The following is a 17395-nucleotide window of genomic DNA, read 5'->3' as shown; positions in this document are numbered from 1 at the left end:
GGAAGCTTCTTGTGTGGCACCTAGGAATCTGGATTTTCAACAAACTCCGTAAGTGCTCGCTGTGCAACCAGTACAGTGCCACCACCCATGAAGTGACGGCAAGTGCTGTCACCTAGGGGCTGCCCACATGGCAGGGACAGCAGAAGGAGCTAAGATTGAGATGTTCTGGAGAAGCTCTTTCTTAGGAAAGGTGATCTTGGGGGTTCGGTTAGGCAAGGGAGAGAGAATGTTCAGTCCGGGGTGCTCCTGAGTCAAAGCCAACCATCACCTTCTTAAGGATGTCAGCTTGCTGACTCGCCATCCTGGGTAGCTTAATGGGCCCCCAGCAGCCCCCAGAGAGGAGGTCAGCTGGAAGACGAGTGCTGGAAATACCAGCACGTGACAAATACCACTGCTGGAGAGCACTGGTGAGATTCCCTGAGGACGCCCTGTGAATCACCCTGAGTGGCAAGGTCAAGGTCAAGAGGTGGGTGTTTCTGGTCAACCCGAGGCTTCACAAAATCATTTCCTTTTGCCTTCACTTCAGACCTCACCTGCCAATGTGGCTTCTGCCAGGTACGCATGTGCTTTCTGCCCAAAGGCTCCTCGAGCTGCCCAGTGCTCACACAGCCAGGGTGCGAACAAGCCCGTACTGAGCCATCCCTTTGGGTTAGAATGAACGCTCGAGAAAGGCGGGAGGCATTTCTGACCTTTTTGGAGTTTCAGTAATCTCCCCTACAAGCATTTGACTATGAATCTTCTGGGCAAGGAAGAAGCTTGCTTCCTGATGTAGAGCCCACTTTTCCACAGGGAAAGAAATAGCTTGTGAGCTTGTATCCAGGGTTTGCCCTTTTTAACAGCAAAACACAGTTACGTGACCATTCAGAGCTTCTCTTCTGGCCAACATGGGGCGTGGATGTCTGAAGTGGACAGGCTACCTGCCTCGAGCCCCGGGTGGGTCAGAACCATGATGGGATCTGCCTTGGCCTCTGGGAAGATGGCTCTATGCCACCAGGTACTCAGGAAGCTGGGGACAATGCGACACCAGTCCGTCAACAACTATCTACTGAGCCCCTGCCATTGCCAGACACTCTTCCGGACTGTCTTACGGATTGACTTTGAGAGCACACACAGGGGACACACAGCCTGCATCGCAGCTTTATAACTGACTGTGACACCACCCAACCCCACCCTTTCCGTCTCTGGCACTTATCAGACTCTGCAGAGCCAGTCTGGTTATAACATTTTCCGGAGGATTCCGAAGACACCTGGTTTAACACATTCCCCCTTCACACTCAGCTTCCGTGAAGTTCTGCCTTCGAGGTGGACTGAGGAGGCTGGTTGTCAGGAGGCTCGGGCAGTAGCCACCTCGCCTTGTGATGCCGTGAGCGCAGTAGGCTAGTTCCAGCGGATGAGGTCTTGTGACGTGGAAACTCCTGTTCTTGGGAATCTGAGTGATGGCTGTAGGGATCGTTTCGTCCAGGGGATCATCCCGTCACAAACACCCTAACGAGGGAGCTCTGAGGGTCAGGGAAGCACTCATCGCTTGTGTGCTTTGTGTCCTGCACACACTCCAGGCTCCGAACGGAGAAATGCTGCGGTCGTTTGTGCTTAGCGGGGGCTTCAGAGGAGATGCTCCTTCCTCCCTCATCCTGACAAGAGAGCCTTGCCCCCCCTATGGCAGCAGCACTAGAGAAAGTGTCCCAAGCAAGGAGTCCCCTCTTGCTCCCATAACTCTGGTCTCTCTTCCGAGTCTTCAGACTGGAGCGGGTGGTGGGCAGCTCAAATCACTCCCCTCACCCTCCCAGTCTGAGCTGGGAGGAGGCAGAGCTGGAATTTTACAACTCACTTATTCATTCATTCATTCATTCACCCACCAAATATTTATTGAGCTACCAGTAAGCGCCTTTGGAACCACCTGGCGGTCTGCTGGTCCAAGTGCTAAATACACACCGTGAGGGAGGTGCTATCAAGATGAGGCCGGGCAGGTCAGGTTAGTCCCGGGAGATCACGTGGCAGAGATGAGGGAGGGAGTACTCAGCACAAGAGCCTGAGTGGTACCCAGGGAGCCTTCGGGGGGGGGGGGGGGCTGTGGGTGATGGGGAGATAGCTGATCCCATGGAGCTCGGGGGCCCTGTGGTCATAGCAACCTGGAGAGCTGGTCTGCAACCCTCCTCCACTGAGCTGTTGCCCCACCTGCTCAGTACCCAGCTCACCTGAATGTGAACGCCTGGTACAGACTCAGAATAGACCTTTTGCTCCCACAGGGGCAGCACAGAAAGAATCCAAACGCTTAGATGGTTGTACTTCATTCTCTGAGGTGGTTAGCAGGAAGATCGCAGGGGCCCTGAAACCTGGGATTTGCCCTAGAGGCTTCTTCGTCTGTGGGAATCCCACGGGTATGCTTCCCATAGCTAGGAGGGTGAGCCCAGTGCCAGGAGCGCATGCCCTGGGGCCGCCTCCTCTGAGAGTGGTTCCGATTGGGCATGCTTCATTTCATCCAGACCTTGCGGCCCTTCCTCCTCCCAGCGTGCGTGTCTATCCCCGGGACTGAATGGGGCCTTTTCGATTTCCCAAGTATCACCTCCTTCCGTTTCATAGATTCACATGGAAAAGGCTTTTTATTCTTCTTCTTTTTCTTTTTCTCATTTCCCTTTCTCTTTGTCTTCCTTTTTTCTTTTTTTCTTCTTCTTTTCCTTTCCCTTTTTCCTTTTCTTTTCCTTTTTCTTTTTAAATCAGAGGGTTATTTACAAGGCAGATTAAGCATAGACACAAACTGTTAAATCATCAAATACTCCACAGTCTGGTACCAAATAGCTGAAGTAAAGATACCCTGAGCTGATCATGGCACTCGGGTAATACATCACTCTGATCAGGAAAGGATGCGAGAAAAGCTGCTGAAAGCCTGTGTCCACGGCCACGTGGCTTTGATCTCTGGGAAAGTGGTGATTAGTGCAGACAGCAAGCCATAGGTCTTGATTAGTCCATTCAAACCAGTGACTGCTGTTTTGCTGTAGATACGAGCACAGTAAAGTCAGGAAGTGTTGGGCTTAGCTTTAAACAGCCGTCTCTCCAGAGAAAACCCAGCTGTAAGGCGAAGATGGCTGGACCTGGCTGGAGACGAATGTCTACAAACACTGTGCTCCCAAGTCCAGGGAGAAAGCTGGTCAAGGTATCAACCCGCAACAGATGATTCTGATCTTAAATAAGATCCCTTCGGATGCAGCAGCATCTCAGTACAAGCGAGGAGAAACTTGCCCCGGTCGGAGAGGCTTTCCTTGTTTTGCCCCCAAAATGACACCAACCGGGCTGCAAATAGCCATCTCCTAAGCTGGGGTCTCTGGCTTCCACGGTGGGTTGAGTCAATATGGTGGAAGTTCAAACCTCTACACCAATCCTGTCTTACTATATTTCTAGGCAGACAGTTGCGATTTGGGCATGGTTTTTATTTTGTGACTTTGGGCTGGTAAATGTAAATTCAGCACCGAGTCCGCAGAGTCTGGGGCAGTGCCAGCGGGGCACAACCCCAGGGTGATGGGGACGAGAGTGGCCACAGGCCTCCTGAGACAGTCCCGAATATGCCTTCTGTCCCATCCGGTTTACATTTAATTCTCTCCTACCTCTCCTGGCTTGGAGATGAATTACAGAGCCACTGGAAGGGAGGTCACTTCCCCAGTCTCGGGCTTTATTTGAAGGAATTGATGTGCATAAGCCCCTTTGCCTGGGGTGACGGAAGTGTCTGAGCTTAGGTGAGTCAGGCTGAGTTGAGACAAAGGCACAGCAAGGGACCCAGTCTTGGGTCTTCTCTCCCCTCAGGTACCACAGACTGAGACCTAGACTGGGGGAATCAGGCTGAGGGGCCTCCACTGGTGAGGTATCTTGTGAAATCTGGGGCGAGAAGGAGAATCTTCCCACCTTTGTGCTGAACACAGAGACAGCATCTGAGAGGACCTGGGGGGTGTGGCAGCTCAGTAGCTGGGAAGCAGATTCTGCCCTCCCTCAGGGGGGCTCCGCCAGGGGATGAGCACACTGGGGGCTCCTAACAGTCCCCAGGGAGGCTCTACAGCAGTGCAAGGGTCCTGTAATTATGTAGGCAAGGGCCAAGAGGCCCTGAAATGTAGGTGTTCATGTTAACAGGCCTCCCTGATCACATCAAACTGGGGAGGCCTGAGAACACCGGCTCGCAAGTGAAATAGGTAAGACCTGACTCAAACACTGTGGCCTTCTTCCAACCCAAAATCCATTTCACTGCTGGACAGCCAGTACTCTGTTATAGGCTCTCCCTTTCCAGAACCTTCCTTGGGGGTACTTCTCTCTTCTACCATACAAGCAACCTCCCCTAGGGCAGGGAATTCATCTCTGCCTCCCTCACAGAGCCTAACCACACTCTGTGTAAGGGGTGCCCGAGCAATATTGGTTGAATCATTGAGTGAAAGGCAATGAAATATAGTGAGCCTAATTCTCCAGCTTGGCAGCAGCTAGTGAAGCTTAAAGACTGAACCTGTCAAGGAAATTCATAAGGCTAATTCATGAAACACCCCGGCCCTTTACGCTCCCTTTTAGTCCAGGAAATACTGGTGATCTCTATGTGCTCTTTATGTGCACGGATAATTGACTGGATTCTAAAAAAGAAAATCCCTTCCTAACCACTATTTTGTCTGAGCTAGGATCACTTTATTACGCCAATGAAGGTGTGAGACAGTAAGAGGCCTGAGAGAGTGTTTACCTTACTGGAAAAGCTTTAGACTCACATCGAAGGGTTGGTTTAGAGGCCTAATTCAGCATCTCCTTCTGGGGACCCATTGGGTCCACAAAGGAAGGCTGTCTTCAGCTGCCATGTTGGGTCTGCGTGGTTTCCAGGGGAGTTGGATACTTTTTAATGACACGCATTTCCCCCGTGTAACCACACGTTCCCTGCACAGATGGTATTTATGCTCAGGAGGTGACTCACACTCTTTGTCAGCATACCTTTCTATATTAAATACCCCATTAGGTTTATGCTCACTGGGCTTCAGAGTGGGTTGGGTGGTATTAAAATATCCTCTTCTTTCTTTCTAGGAGGCATGTGGCTTTTGGAATTTACCCCCAAGTTCCCCTTTCTATAGACTATGACTTTGTGAGACTTCTCTATTTCACATCTGGGTTTAAACCCAAAATCTACCACTTAACTAGCCATGTGGTCTTGAGATTCTTATTGTCTCTGTGCCTCAATTTAATTACTCATAAAATGAGAACAATATTACTGATCCCATAATGTTGCTGGGAAAATTAAAGGAGGTTGTGGCACTGGGAAAAGACTGAAGCAAATATTTTTTGAATGAATAAGTGACTAAAGCAATAATAGAAATATAAAAAATTATCAGCCAACCCATTGTATATGATGACCATTGTTCATGTATAAGAAACCGTTCTAAGTTCTTGAACGCATACTATCTTACAAGTAGGTGAAGGATTTGGGATGCAAACCTACATCTCATGGGCATCCAAGATCATGCCTTTTATTTTTTTTTTTTAATTTTTTTTTCAACGTTTATTTTATTTTTGGGACAGAGAGAGACAGAGCATGAACGGGGGAGGGGCAGAGAGAGAGGGAGACACAGAATCGGAAACAGGCTCCAGGCTCTGAGCCATCAGCCCAGAGCCTGACGCGGGGCTCGAACTCACGGACCGCGAGATCGTGACCCGGCTGAAGTCGGACGCTTAACCGACTGCGCCACCCAGGCGCCCCATCATGCCTTTTTAAAAAATGTTTATTTATTTTTTTGAAAGAGAGAGAGAGAGAGCTTGAGCTGGGGAGGGGCAGAGAGAGGGGGAGACACAAAACCTGAAGCAGGCTCCAAGCTCTGAGCTGTCAGCACAGAGCCCAATGCAGGGCTCGAGCTCACCAACTGAGGGATCATGACCTGAGCCGAAGTTGGATGCTTAACCGACTGAGCCACCCAGGTGCCCACAAGATCATGCTTTTAACTTCTACCTGAACTGCCTCTTCTATCCTTGTGATAAACTCCTTTGTCACTAGAGACTCACCAGGAATGAATGATGAGGTTCATTAACTGTGGCTCCCTTTACTCTAATGTAACTAAGATTTTTATGTTTTTATAATTTACTGAGTTTCCGAGGAAAATATTCCTATGACACGACATGAACAAAGATCTTGGTGTCTGCGTTAAGTAATCAATGCCAAGTTTTGGGATCAAGCACCTAGCACCTGTTCCCTGTTACTCCGAGCAAAGAATGCACTGGGTTTATGGCCCTGAAATAACTTCACTGAGAGTGGGGACAGGAACCAGTTGTTCTCCTTCCTGCTTTCTGGTTGATGAAAACTGAACGACATAAAGACCATTCTGCATCTTAGGCAAATACTAGTCCTCTCTGTCTCCGGCTGCTGGAAAGAGTTTCACTTTTCTTGGGCACCACGTTTTCCTGGTTCTGGTAGCTCCCAGTGACTTTGAATTCATCCAATGTCACTATAAAAGAGTGTACAAACATTTGCTCAGAACTGTGCTAGATTCTGTGTGGTTGCTTCAAAGGCTAGTGGTCCTGACTTTTGTCAGAAGAATCAAGATAGGAACAATCATTTATTATTAGATCACTATGTTCTAGGGGCTATGTGAGGTACTTCAAATATATTGTTAAAGTCAGGGTAGGCTAGTTTTTGCTGTAATGACAAACCCCGCCAAAGTCTTAGTAGCTAATAATAAGTTTACTTTTTGATCTCGGTAAATGTCTACTGCAGGTCAGCTAAGGGGCTCACTCCACATTTCTTTATATGTCCACCTGGAATAAAAGCGCTCCACCTATTTCATCTATTGCATCCCTAGTTGCCATGGTGGGGGGTGGGGTGTGTGTGGAGGGTGGTGCACAGCAGCGTCTCCTACTGGCTATTCGATGCTTCTGCACAGAGCGACACAGAGACCTTCTGCTTTCATTTCATTGGCCAGAGCAAGTCACATGGGTAAGTCCACCTTCGAGGAGCTAGGGATTTGCAGCCTTACCATGTGCCTAAAAGGAGGAAGCTAAGAAATTTTTAGTGAGCTGCACAAAGGACCACCATACTCACACCATCTGTCTTAAAGCTCATGACAGCTCAGTGAGGCAGGTGTCTTATCTTCTCCAGGCTGTGGGTGGGGAAACTAAGACAACTCTCCCAAGGTCAGACAGCCAATGAGTAGAGGGTCAGGATTTGAACAGAGAGACCCAGAGCACTGGAGAAACCTTCTGCAGGGTCCCAGAATATTCGGGACAGTATCCTCATGGACTCATTCTTCTCTGCCACAATGAGCTTCCCTGCCTTTGAGTTCTCCTTTTATATTATGTTAGTCCTAAGACATAGCTAAAATGTACAACTCCCAGACATCTTTGTATCATCTGAACTTGTATGACCCGTGCAGGCTTCACAATACCTTGCGTTCAATTCAACTCTGGTGAGACAAGCCCGTGGATGGAGTCCAAGATAAATGGATCCTTGCGCCAGAAGGAACCTTAGAAGGTCATCTCCAGATACCTCACTTTATAGCTAAGCAGGGCCTTGCCTTTTACCCAAAACCCAAGACCTGACTTGCAATCCAGAGGGCTTTGATTGGTGGGACTTTGCCCAGATATTTCTAGGCATGATATCATATTTAAAAAAAAAAGAAAGAAAGAAAAAGGCATGGACTGTAGCCCTTGTGGGCAAGCTCTGATGTGCTTGAACTTGAATGCAGCTGTAACTGGGGATTAGGCCCGAGTGGAGGGTTTAGTATCCTCAGAGTCTGAAATTTCACAGAATCCCACCTCTAGAATTCTTGCACACATTATCAGAAAATCTCCCTGAACTTTCCTAACGTTGCCATTCTGAGATCTTAAAGAAAACACTAATTGTATGTTTTGAAATCCAGAAAAGGAAAGGAGGTGAGGGACATTGAGACCAGCCACTCTGGCCCTGGCTAAGCCTCCCCCTGGCGCTGGCCCCAGGGATGAGCTTGCCTCTCTGGACTCCCAGTCGGGAAGTACCACCCTGGTTTATTTTCAGAGGTGGAAACTCAAGCAACAATTATCTCCTGTCACAGCAAATTAAAAGCCCAGGCTCACCCATCCCAGGAGCAGGGCGAGCTCAGCCCGTGGCCAGCAAAGGGCCATAATGACAGGCCAAGGCTGGTGGTGCATTTCCTTTAAAGGCATGAGCCACTCATGAAACACACAAAATAAACAGAGACATAAAAGTCCATAGCAAAGGCCCACAAGTGAGAGCAAGAGTCTGTGCCAAGATCAGAGAGCGTATTTTGATTCTGTGGGGGATCAAGGATTATGGCAGCAAGAAGTGCTTAGTGGAAGATGAGTTTTGGTCTGTGTTTGAGATAACGGATGAAGCTATTGTGCATGACGCTGTAGAGGGTGGGGAGTGGGGGGGGGGGTGAATAGCCCTGCCTGTCACACACACACACACACACACGCACGCACGCGTGCGCTCACACACTGACACACACATGCACACATACACTATGGCCTCAAGAACATCACCCACTTCCACTCATTTCTATCAGAATCTCCGTCGCTGCATGGATTCCTGCCTACCTTCCCCTGGACAAGGCAACGTGGCCCGTCTGGCCACGGTTTCTGCTTGGCATCCCTCTCTTCTCTCATGTTCTGTGCCTGCTTACTGCCAGGAACGTAAGCAGAGCTCACCTCTTTTAAATCACCTCCAGAACTGGTGCTTCTGACCCCTGTCACCCTCCCCTTGCAACTTCTTTCCGTAGCTGTGTCTGCTGCTTTATGTCAGTGAGGACTTGTTATGTCAGTTTGTTGGCAGTTAGTTTGGGCTTTGTTATGGCATAAGGTCTACAGGAGTAGAGATTTTTTATTTTTCTTTATATTTATGCCCCACATGTTTAACTTTCAAAAAGTGTTTTCACATCCATCATCTAATTTTGTCTTCTGTATTGCCTGGTGAGGTAAGTGGGTGGGGAAAAAACATTCCAGTCACCAATGGGAACTTATATGGCAAGGTGGCTAAGAACTTTGGCTTTGGCTGGGCAGGTGGCTGATCTCTGTAAGCCTCAACTCTCTCATCTCCAAAACAGGGATAAAAATAGTTTCTGCCCATAGGTTATTTTAAGGATTAAATGAGCTAACACAGGTAACATGCTTACCTCACACAGAGAAGGTGCCCAGTAAAATTGCCATTATTTCAATGATGATGGAACTCGGGCTCAGAGAAGTTAACATCCAAAGGGTAGCAAAGCACGGTGGGAAAAGCAGAGGGGTCGGAGACAGTGGATTCTGGTTCTGTTTGCTATGGTGCCCTTGGGCAAATTGCTTCGCTTCTCTGATCCTCAGCTTCTTCACCTCTTAATTAGGAACAGTACATCATATATCACGTATGTCCCAGTGCTTTGGGGAGGATGAATCGAAAGTACTTTTGAAAGCCTGTTGTAAAGTGTGCCAAAAATGTTCATTTATTCATCCACCATAATTCACGCAGCAGGTCAGGGCCGGAGCCAGAGTTCCTGATCCCCGGTGTCCATTCCAGCAATCTGTGCTTTCCTCTGGAGCCCCCTCAGAGCCTCCATAAATGCTGTTGACTGACAGGTGGACTGCATATCACAGCGCTGGGCACCCGGCATCGAGCAGCAGGGGTCAGCCCGCCGCCCCTCCCTGACTCCTGTGTGTTCTCGGTGGGCAGTGGGAGTGAACAGGGAAAACACAGCTCAGAAACCAGTCATTTCAGCCGCCCCTGACTCCTGTGCCCTATCTCTGCTGTTGGCAACGAGAACAAGAGGGGAGTATGAGAGAGAGCGAATGAAACAGAACCTAGAACATTAGGGACAGTGCCACCGGGACTCAGCCTCGGAAGGGGAGGGAGGACTTTAGAATCTACGCAGCCACCTGCACCCCGGATTGCAAAGTAGGCTTCACAGGTGGCTTGTGACCCCCATTATCCATCTCACTCTACTTAAAGACGAGCTGATGAGCCGGGGAATATTTTACCAGCATGATTCCCACTGGCATGCAGATCAGTTTCTCTGAAACCAGCCTCCGTTTGGGCTTTCAGGGAGGATGTGGTCTGTTTTCCACTGCATGAAGTCACTTCAGTCTTGTCCCTTGTTCTTGGGCAAATTCAGGCCGGGTGACCTGAAAAGAACAACCCAGGCTGGGTCGGGGCTGGAGTCATCAGTTCAGCCTCTCCTGATACACCTTGTTTTAATCCTCCCTATGAATGCATCCCCTTTTCTAAGCATCCTTTGCTAAGAACAACTGAGAAGTCTCTGAGATGCTGATTAGAGGCAAGCACGTTCTCACCAACTGGCCCCAAAGGGACAGGAAGTTGGGGGTGGGGGTCAAAGATGCAGAGGCTTGGTCCCAAGCTTTACTGCGGACTCCCATTTGGCACTGAGAATATTCCCAAGACCCTCTATTAGGCGTATATGGTCCAGTCCTTAATTGGTCAGAGAGATGAGGTGGGAACCAATGAGGCCCTTGGCCTGAGCCCTGCATTTAAGAGCACACCGTGTCTATTTATTCAAAGAATTACAGGTATCAGAAGAACAGGTCCTTGTAAATTCATCAGGTTCATGGTTTCATCTTTAGTCAAAAGAACCACAAGATGGTGGATAATCAATCATAATTTAAAGGAAAAAAAAAAAAAAAACCCAAAACCATGTCTAGGGTACCTTTGGTATCTGATTCTAGTATCTATGCAGTTTTACTGACACTTCCCTAGTATCTTATCTTAGGAATTAGTTATCTATTTCTGCACAACAATCTACCACCCAAATTTAATGGCCTAAGACCGAGATAATGTATTTGTTCAGGAGTCTGTAATTGGGCCAGGCTCAACTGGGCAGTCCCTCTGCTGGTCTCATGGGGGTCAAGTATGCCACCGTGAGTTGGCCAGTGAAGAGAAGAAATGACAACTAAGGGGGCTGGCTGCCTTGTCCAGCAGGCCCAGTCCCACGTCTGGTGCCTCAGTGGTGACGGCTTGAGCTACTGGGATGACTGGAATTCTCCCTCTGTGTGATTGTTCATCCTTAAGGTCTGGGCTTCCTTACACAGGAGTCACAGAGCACCTAGAAGGTGAGAGCAGGCACTCAAGACCTAATGTCACTTCTGCCACATGCTATTGATCAAAGAAAGTCCCAGGACTAGCCCAGGTTCAAGGGGGAGGGGAAAGAGGGTCAGTCTTTTATTGGGAAGGACAATCAATTCACACTGCAAAGAAGCCTACACCTAGGCATGGAAGAAAGTGCTGAGGCCATCCTTAGGATCTATCAGTCACTGAAGCTGTATTGATAAGTCATTCCTATCACCCTTTAGGAATGGCCTGCCCCTCAGTGGCAAGGACAGACGGGGACCCCAATTCTGCCTTTCTCTAGCGGAGCGAACTAGGGTAAGTCATTTTACCCCTGGGGTAAATAAGTGGGAATACAGAATGGGCATTTAGGAGACGCCAGCTCTGTGCAAGCATCGTAATACATAATCCTACTTAAGTCTCAACACAACTTTGCCATAAGTCTTAGTCCCACTTCGTTACTAAGAAAGCTGATGTTCAGAGAGAGGTAATGGCTTCCTCCGTGTCATTGGGTTACACATGATGAAGCTGGAAGTTCCTTCATCTGTAAAATGGGAATCATAAACTTTACCCCCAGCACAGTTGACAGGATAAAATGAGATTCCCCCATGTGGAAGTGCCTGTTAAGTCCCAAAGCCCTGCACACATGTTAGTTGTAGTTTTCATCGAGCCAGGCAGACTTCTTTGGAGGAAAGGGTGGGGGGGGGGGTGGTCTAGGAAGGCGCCAGAGCCATCTGAGCCAGACGCCAACTGTTGTGTGTGTCTTAGCTGCTATTTGCTTTGGCTTCGGACCAAATCCTCTATCCAGTGCCTTTAGCAGTAACAGACAAGCAAGAACCTTGCGGGCCAGGTGGCAAGCCACGGCATGCCACAGGTGAGGACGCAGGCTTTCCCCCTACTCATGCTTCCACTGGGAGAAGAGAGGGACAGAAGCAAGGCTCTGGCTGTCGCAGTGTTGTCCTCAACTGCCTCAGGTCAGGGGTGGAGGAATCGCCTATTTTGGCAACGGACTCAAGGTCACATGTACACCCTTGAATTGTTCCGAGCCTCCTTTTCCCCAACTCTGCCTTTCACCAGCTCTCTTCTCAGTTCTTTTCACTTCACCTCATTTCAACCTTACTCCCTTATGATGAGCTCTTCGCATCTTCAACCTGTATGCCCACTCTTTCCTCCCCCTCCTTGTCTTATCTGCTACATGAATTTTTTATGACCTAACTCTGTGGCCGGGAGGCAGGGACAGCTTCTCCACCGCATGTGTGCGGTCCATCCATAGGCAAGATCTCCTCCTTTGAGCTTCGTGTTGCTCAGATGCACCGGTCTTCTCTGCCCTGCCTTGCTGCTGTGACCTGCCCACCTCCCGTCAGTTACCACCATCATTCTTGGAGGCCTCTGGGAACGCACTTGCACCTACCTGCCATGACCAAGGAAGGACAACTTCTGCACTCACCTTAACTTCAGAGTTCCCTAGCTTTTACAACCCCACTGCCCTTCATTGCTACTCCACAACAGCTGAAGACACATCACGTCTTCACGTGGGGCCTCACGTGGGGAAGAAAAATTACAACTACGCCATGTTGCCAAAGGTAGCAGAACTGGAATCGGAGGGAAGATGCTAAAGAGACAGGCTTTCACTATTCATCAGGAGGAGTTTCCTACCATAGCTCTCTACTGGTGAGGGAGGGTGCCTTGCATGTTGACTACAGGAAGTGTTTGCCAAAAACCCTGATGCAGGTGAAAAAAGAAAAGTCAGATTTGGAGTCAGGAAATCCGGTTTTGTGTCTTGCCTCAGCTCCTTACCAACTCAATGGAACCTGGATAGGACTCATCCTCTCTCGTTCTCAGTTTAGGTTATGAGGTAAAAACCAAATAAGATGGAGAGTAAGACAATAACTGCCAACTATAGGACACTCAACAAATATCAGTATAATCCCTGGGGAGACAAAGCTTATGAGCCTATCCACTTAAATCCAATTTGTTGTTATCAAGCCAAAACTGAAGAGAGAAGACAAGTGAATAGTGGATTCTGATTAAGATGATCAGTTGAAGGGTGCCTGGGTGGCTCAGTCGGTTAAGTGTCTGACTCTTGATTTCGGCTCAGATCATGACCTCAAGGTTTGTGGGATCAAATGCTGACTCAGGCTCTGCAATGATAGCGCAGAGCCTGCTTCAGATTCTGTCTCCCTCTCTCTCTGCCCCTCCCCCACTCATCTACACACAGAGTCTCTCTAAAAATAAATAAATAAACTTAAAAATATATGATCAACTGAATGCATGCATCTGCTTTCATTCCCGCTCAAAATCTTAAATTTTTTTATTTAAAAAAATTTTTTAACGTTTATTTATTTTTGAGAGACAAAGAGAGACAGAGTGTGAACTGGGAGGTGCAGAGAGAGAGGGAGACACAGAATCCGAAGCAGGCCCCAGGCTCTGAGCTGTCAGCAGGCTCTGAGCTGTCAGCCCAATATGGGGCTCGAACTCACCAACTGCAAGATCGTGACCTGAGCTGAAGTCAAAGCTTAACCAACTGAGCCACCCAGGCACCTCTATCTTAAAATGTTTTGTAAGGCATAAACTAACGAGAGTGCAAACATGGGCAAACAACACTGGTAGCAACATGATGGAAGTGATGACAGCAAACCTGAGAAGGCTGAATTCTCAGGCAGTTTTGAGGAGGCAGTCCAATTTATTCTACCAAATTTCTGAAGCAGTCAGCTGCCAGAAAGCTGACAGCCAGATCTTCATTCCCCAGGCAGAGCAATAGACATGTCTTCTCTGGGAAACCTGACCAGCTCAAGAGGAAACACCTCAAGATACTGACATTGGTCTCCAGCCAGACCAGTCTATAAGGAAGCTAACATTCAACCAAAGCCACTCATGTTTTAAAGCTTCTGATCCGCTTTTTAGTGCCTTCAACCTGTAAAGATAACCAAGGACCATCACGCATATGAGGAAAGTCTTATATGAAAGAGAAAAAAAAACAACAAGTTTGAAACAATAAAGCAATTTAAAGGAAGTGAGATTTTGTAAGGAAGAAGAGAATGTGTGTACATGTGAATATGTGTGTGCATGTGTGTGCATGTGGGTGTACGTGTGTGTGTATGTATCTCCTAGCTCTGTGTCACTGTCTTTAGGGAGATAAGATATTGCAATCATGAAACAGATTAAAAAGAAACATTATCGGGGCGCCTGGGTGGCTCAGTCGGTTGGGCGGCCGACTTCAGCTCAGGTCATGATCTCTGGTCCGTGAGGTCGAGCCCCGCGCCGGGCTCTGTGCTGACAGCTCGGAGCCTGGAGCCTGTTTTGGATTCTGTGCCTCCCTCTCTCTGACCCTCCCTCGTTCATGCTCTGTCTCTCTCTGTCTCAAAAAAATAAAAAAAAAAAATAAAAAAAAAAGAGCTTATTTCTTAAAAAAAAAAAAAAAGAAACATTATTAAAATGAGACATTTGTGGAGAAAAAAGAGCTCCTAGAAATCACAAATATGATAGCAAAAACAAAAAACTCAGCAGCGCTGTTGAAAGGTAAAGTTGAAGGACCTTCCAGCAAATAGAGGAAAAAGGTAGAGAAAAGATAGGGAACAGAAGAGAAAATTTAAAAAGGGTAGAAAATGACTCTAAGAAGTCCAATATACAAACGATAAGAGTTCCAGGAGACAAGAAGAGACAATATGAGGGGAGGAAATAAAGAAAAAATTTTTTTCCCAGAATGGAAAGACAGATACATACGTATATACATACATACATACATACATACATACATACAAACTTTCCAGAACTGAAAGATACAAGTGTCCATACTGAAAGACACAACAAGTGCCCAGCCCAGTGAATAAAAATAGACCCGTATCAATACAAATCATTGTGAAATTTTGGAACGCTCAGGACAAAGTTAAGATCCCACAGGATTTCAGAGAGAAAACACACTTATAAAGAAACAGAAATCAGGATGACATCATCCTTTTCAGCGGAAGGGTTAGAAGTTAGCACTGTGGAACCATGCCCTCATAATTCTGAAAGAAAAGGATTTGCATCCTAAAAGTCTACGCTCAGACAAACAATCAGTAAAGGGTGGAGGACAGAAGGAGGACATTTTCAGACACCCAAGATTTCAAAAAATGTACTTCCTCCTCACCCTTTCTTAGGGAGTTTTTGTAGGATATACTGTACCCTAATGGGAGACTAAGCCAAAGAAGAGGAATGCATGGGGTAAAAGGAAAGAGAAGATCCAACACAAGAAAGAGGCCATGATACTCCCAGGATAACGTAGACGCTTGACCCAGGACAACAGCTGTGATTCAGCTATGAAGGACAGCCAGACCATATAAGCCAGAGGGCTCTGGGAGATTTTGCCAAGATAAAACTGACCATGTGCTCTGTTTGAACAGACTGGCAGGAGATTTGGACAACTGGTAGAGAGTTTGAGGTTGTGTTAGCATTAGTGCATAGAAAACTGAGCAAACAAAAGGCAATTATATACATATATATATGTATGCACACTATAAGCATTATATATGATAATTACTAGTTCCATGGAAAATAAAAAGTTGTTCGTGAAAGGCAACTAAGAAGTTTCCCAATGGCCCAGCTGCGAATACCATTTACATATTCAAAAAAATGTAAGCACTGAATACTGATCTCACCAAAACTATAATATAACTACAGTGGGAGAATGGGGGAACTAGAATGGTATGTGTTGGAGGGAAGGGGATGAAAGAGAACTAAATTCTCTGTCTCTCATGGCAGGAAGTCAATAGATAAGGCCCAAAAAATGAAAAATCAGGAAGTAGCTATATGTGTGTGCTATTTAGAGCAATATATGGAGAGTCAGTCATTCGAGTGGAAAAGTCATTGCCTCTAGGGAAGGGAAAGTGGAAGGTGGGGCACCGATAATTTTTGTGACAAATCTGGTAGAATTGTTTGACTCACTAAAACACTACATTTGACAAAAATATGAATTAAAAAGTATTAAGTAGCGTGGATGATTCTCCCCACCGTTCCATTTATAAGGTTGTGCCTTGGGACACGAGTGAGACCAGAGACGGGGTCTACCTCCCCCTGTCCCCTAGTGCCCATTTTCCATGTGCCTCTCATATTAGAACTTTCAGAGGTGATGTAAACAATACTTGATTTCACCCTACGTGCTGACTTTGGAACCTAACGCCTGCTTAGGCGATGTCTCCTCTTTATGAGAAGGGCTTCCTGGTTTCAGTTAGAGGTTTTTCTGTATGACTTCTCCAGTTCCTCTCAACTCCTAGACTGAGCAGACAAATATGGGAGACCAACTAGAGCTACACAGGGCCTAGAGGTGGATGCACAATTAAAGTGGCTGGTGCCAAGGAGAGGTCAGAGAAGGCTCCCCGGAGGAGGCAGTCAACTGCGTTGACATTTTACATTCTGCTCCTTGAAATGGTATGCCAGCCATCTTACTGATGCATTAAATGAAAGCATGCCTGAAATGATGCTTTTTTAATGTTTTCCTTTTTTCCACCTAACTGAGCACCCACAGTCACACACAGCTGAAGGAATTGATGTTTTCGGTAACCAGTATTGAGCTGTTATATAATGGGAAAAGTGCATGTCTACTGTCCAGCTGGAACACCTCATGATAGGGAGAGGGGTTCCAACAGAGTCAGCGAGAATGCCAAATTGGAAGTGGCAAGTGCATAAGCGATAGACCTCGGACTGTTTGATTCTCTTAGGCTGCGTCTTTCACCCAACTCCCACCGGTCTCTGTTGGCTACCAGTGGGGCAACCAGAAGCCAAATGAGAGCAATCTCCCTGGCAAGGCAGAAGCAAACAGGAGACGAGGGAACATAGGACTTGAAGCAGTAGTTGGTTCTTTGGCAAAACAAGTAGCTTGTGAGAACCTCATTGCAAGCTTTAACATATCTGGTGCCCAAAATGCACAATGCCAAGTGGAAGAAAAGCACTAGACTTCTCAAGGGCCCCATCGGAAAGCCCTCATAAACCTCATTCAAACACGATTGCTCTCATTATCACCTCCCAACATGTTCAGGACCCCTCCCCACCCTCCAAGGAGCACTCAGGTTTCCTTTGGGCTGTGATCCAAGTTTGAGGAGCCTTGCCAAATAGCTAGTGTGTGGGGTTCTGACTTAGAATGCCCCGTTCCTAGTTGAGTCACCCCATGAGATGGCATTTTTGCACAAACACAAGGGCCCGAGACACGATTTGAAATAGGCTTTGTCGTCATAACTGGTTTTCTTTGGGAGACATTTCCGAAAGGCTGCTGTTGTGGTGGGGAGACACTAAACATTCAGGTTAATAAAATCTCTCCATTATATTTAAGGAAGAAAACAAATCTGATGAGATATTGCGTAGGTGGGTCAGTTTGGATCCTCCGGGAAGCAGAGA

The sequence above is a fragment of the Lynx canadensis genome, chromosome A3 (assembly GCF_007474595.2).
Source record: "Lynx canadensis isolate LIC74 chromosome A3, mLynCan4.pri.v2, whole genome shotgun sequence".
NCBI classification, from domain to species: Eukaryota; Metazoa; Chordata; class Mammalia; order Carnivora; family Felidae; genus Lynx; species Lynx canadensis.
Note: the sequence above shows the minus strand (reverse complement) of the source record.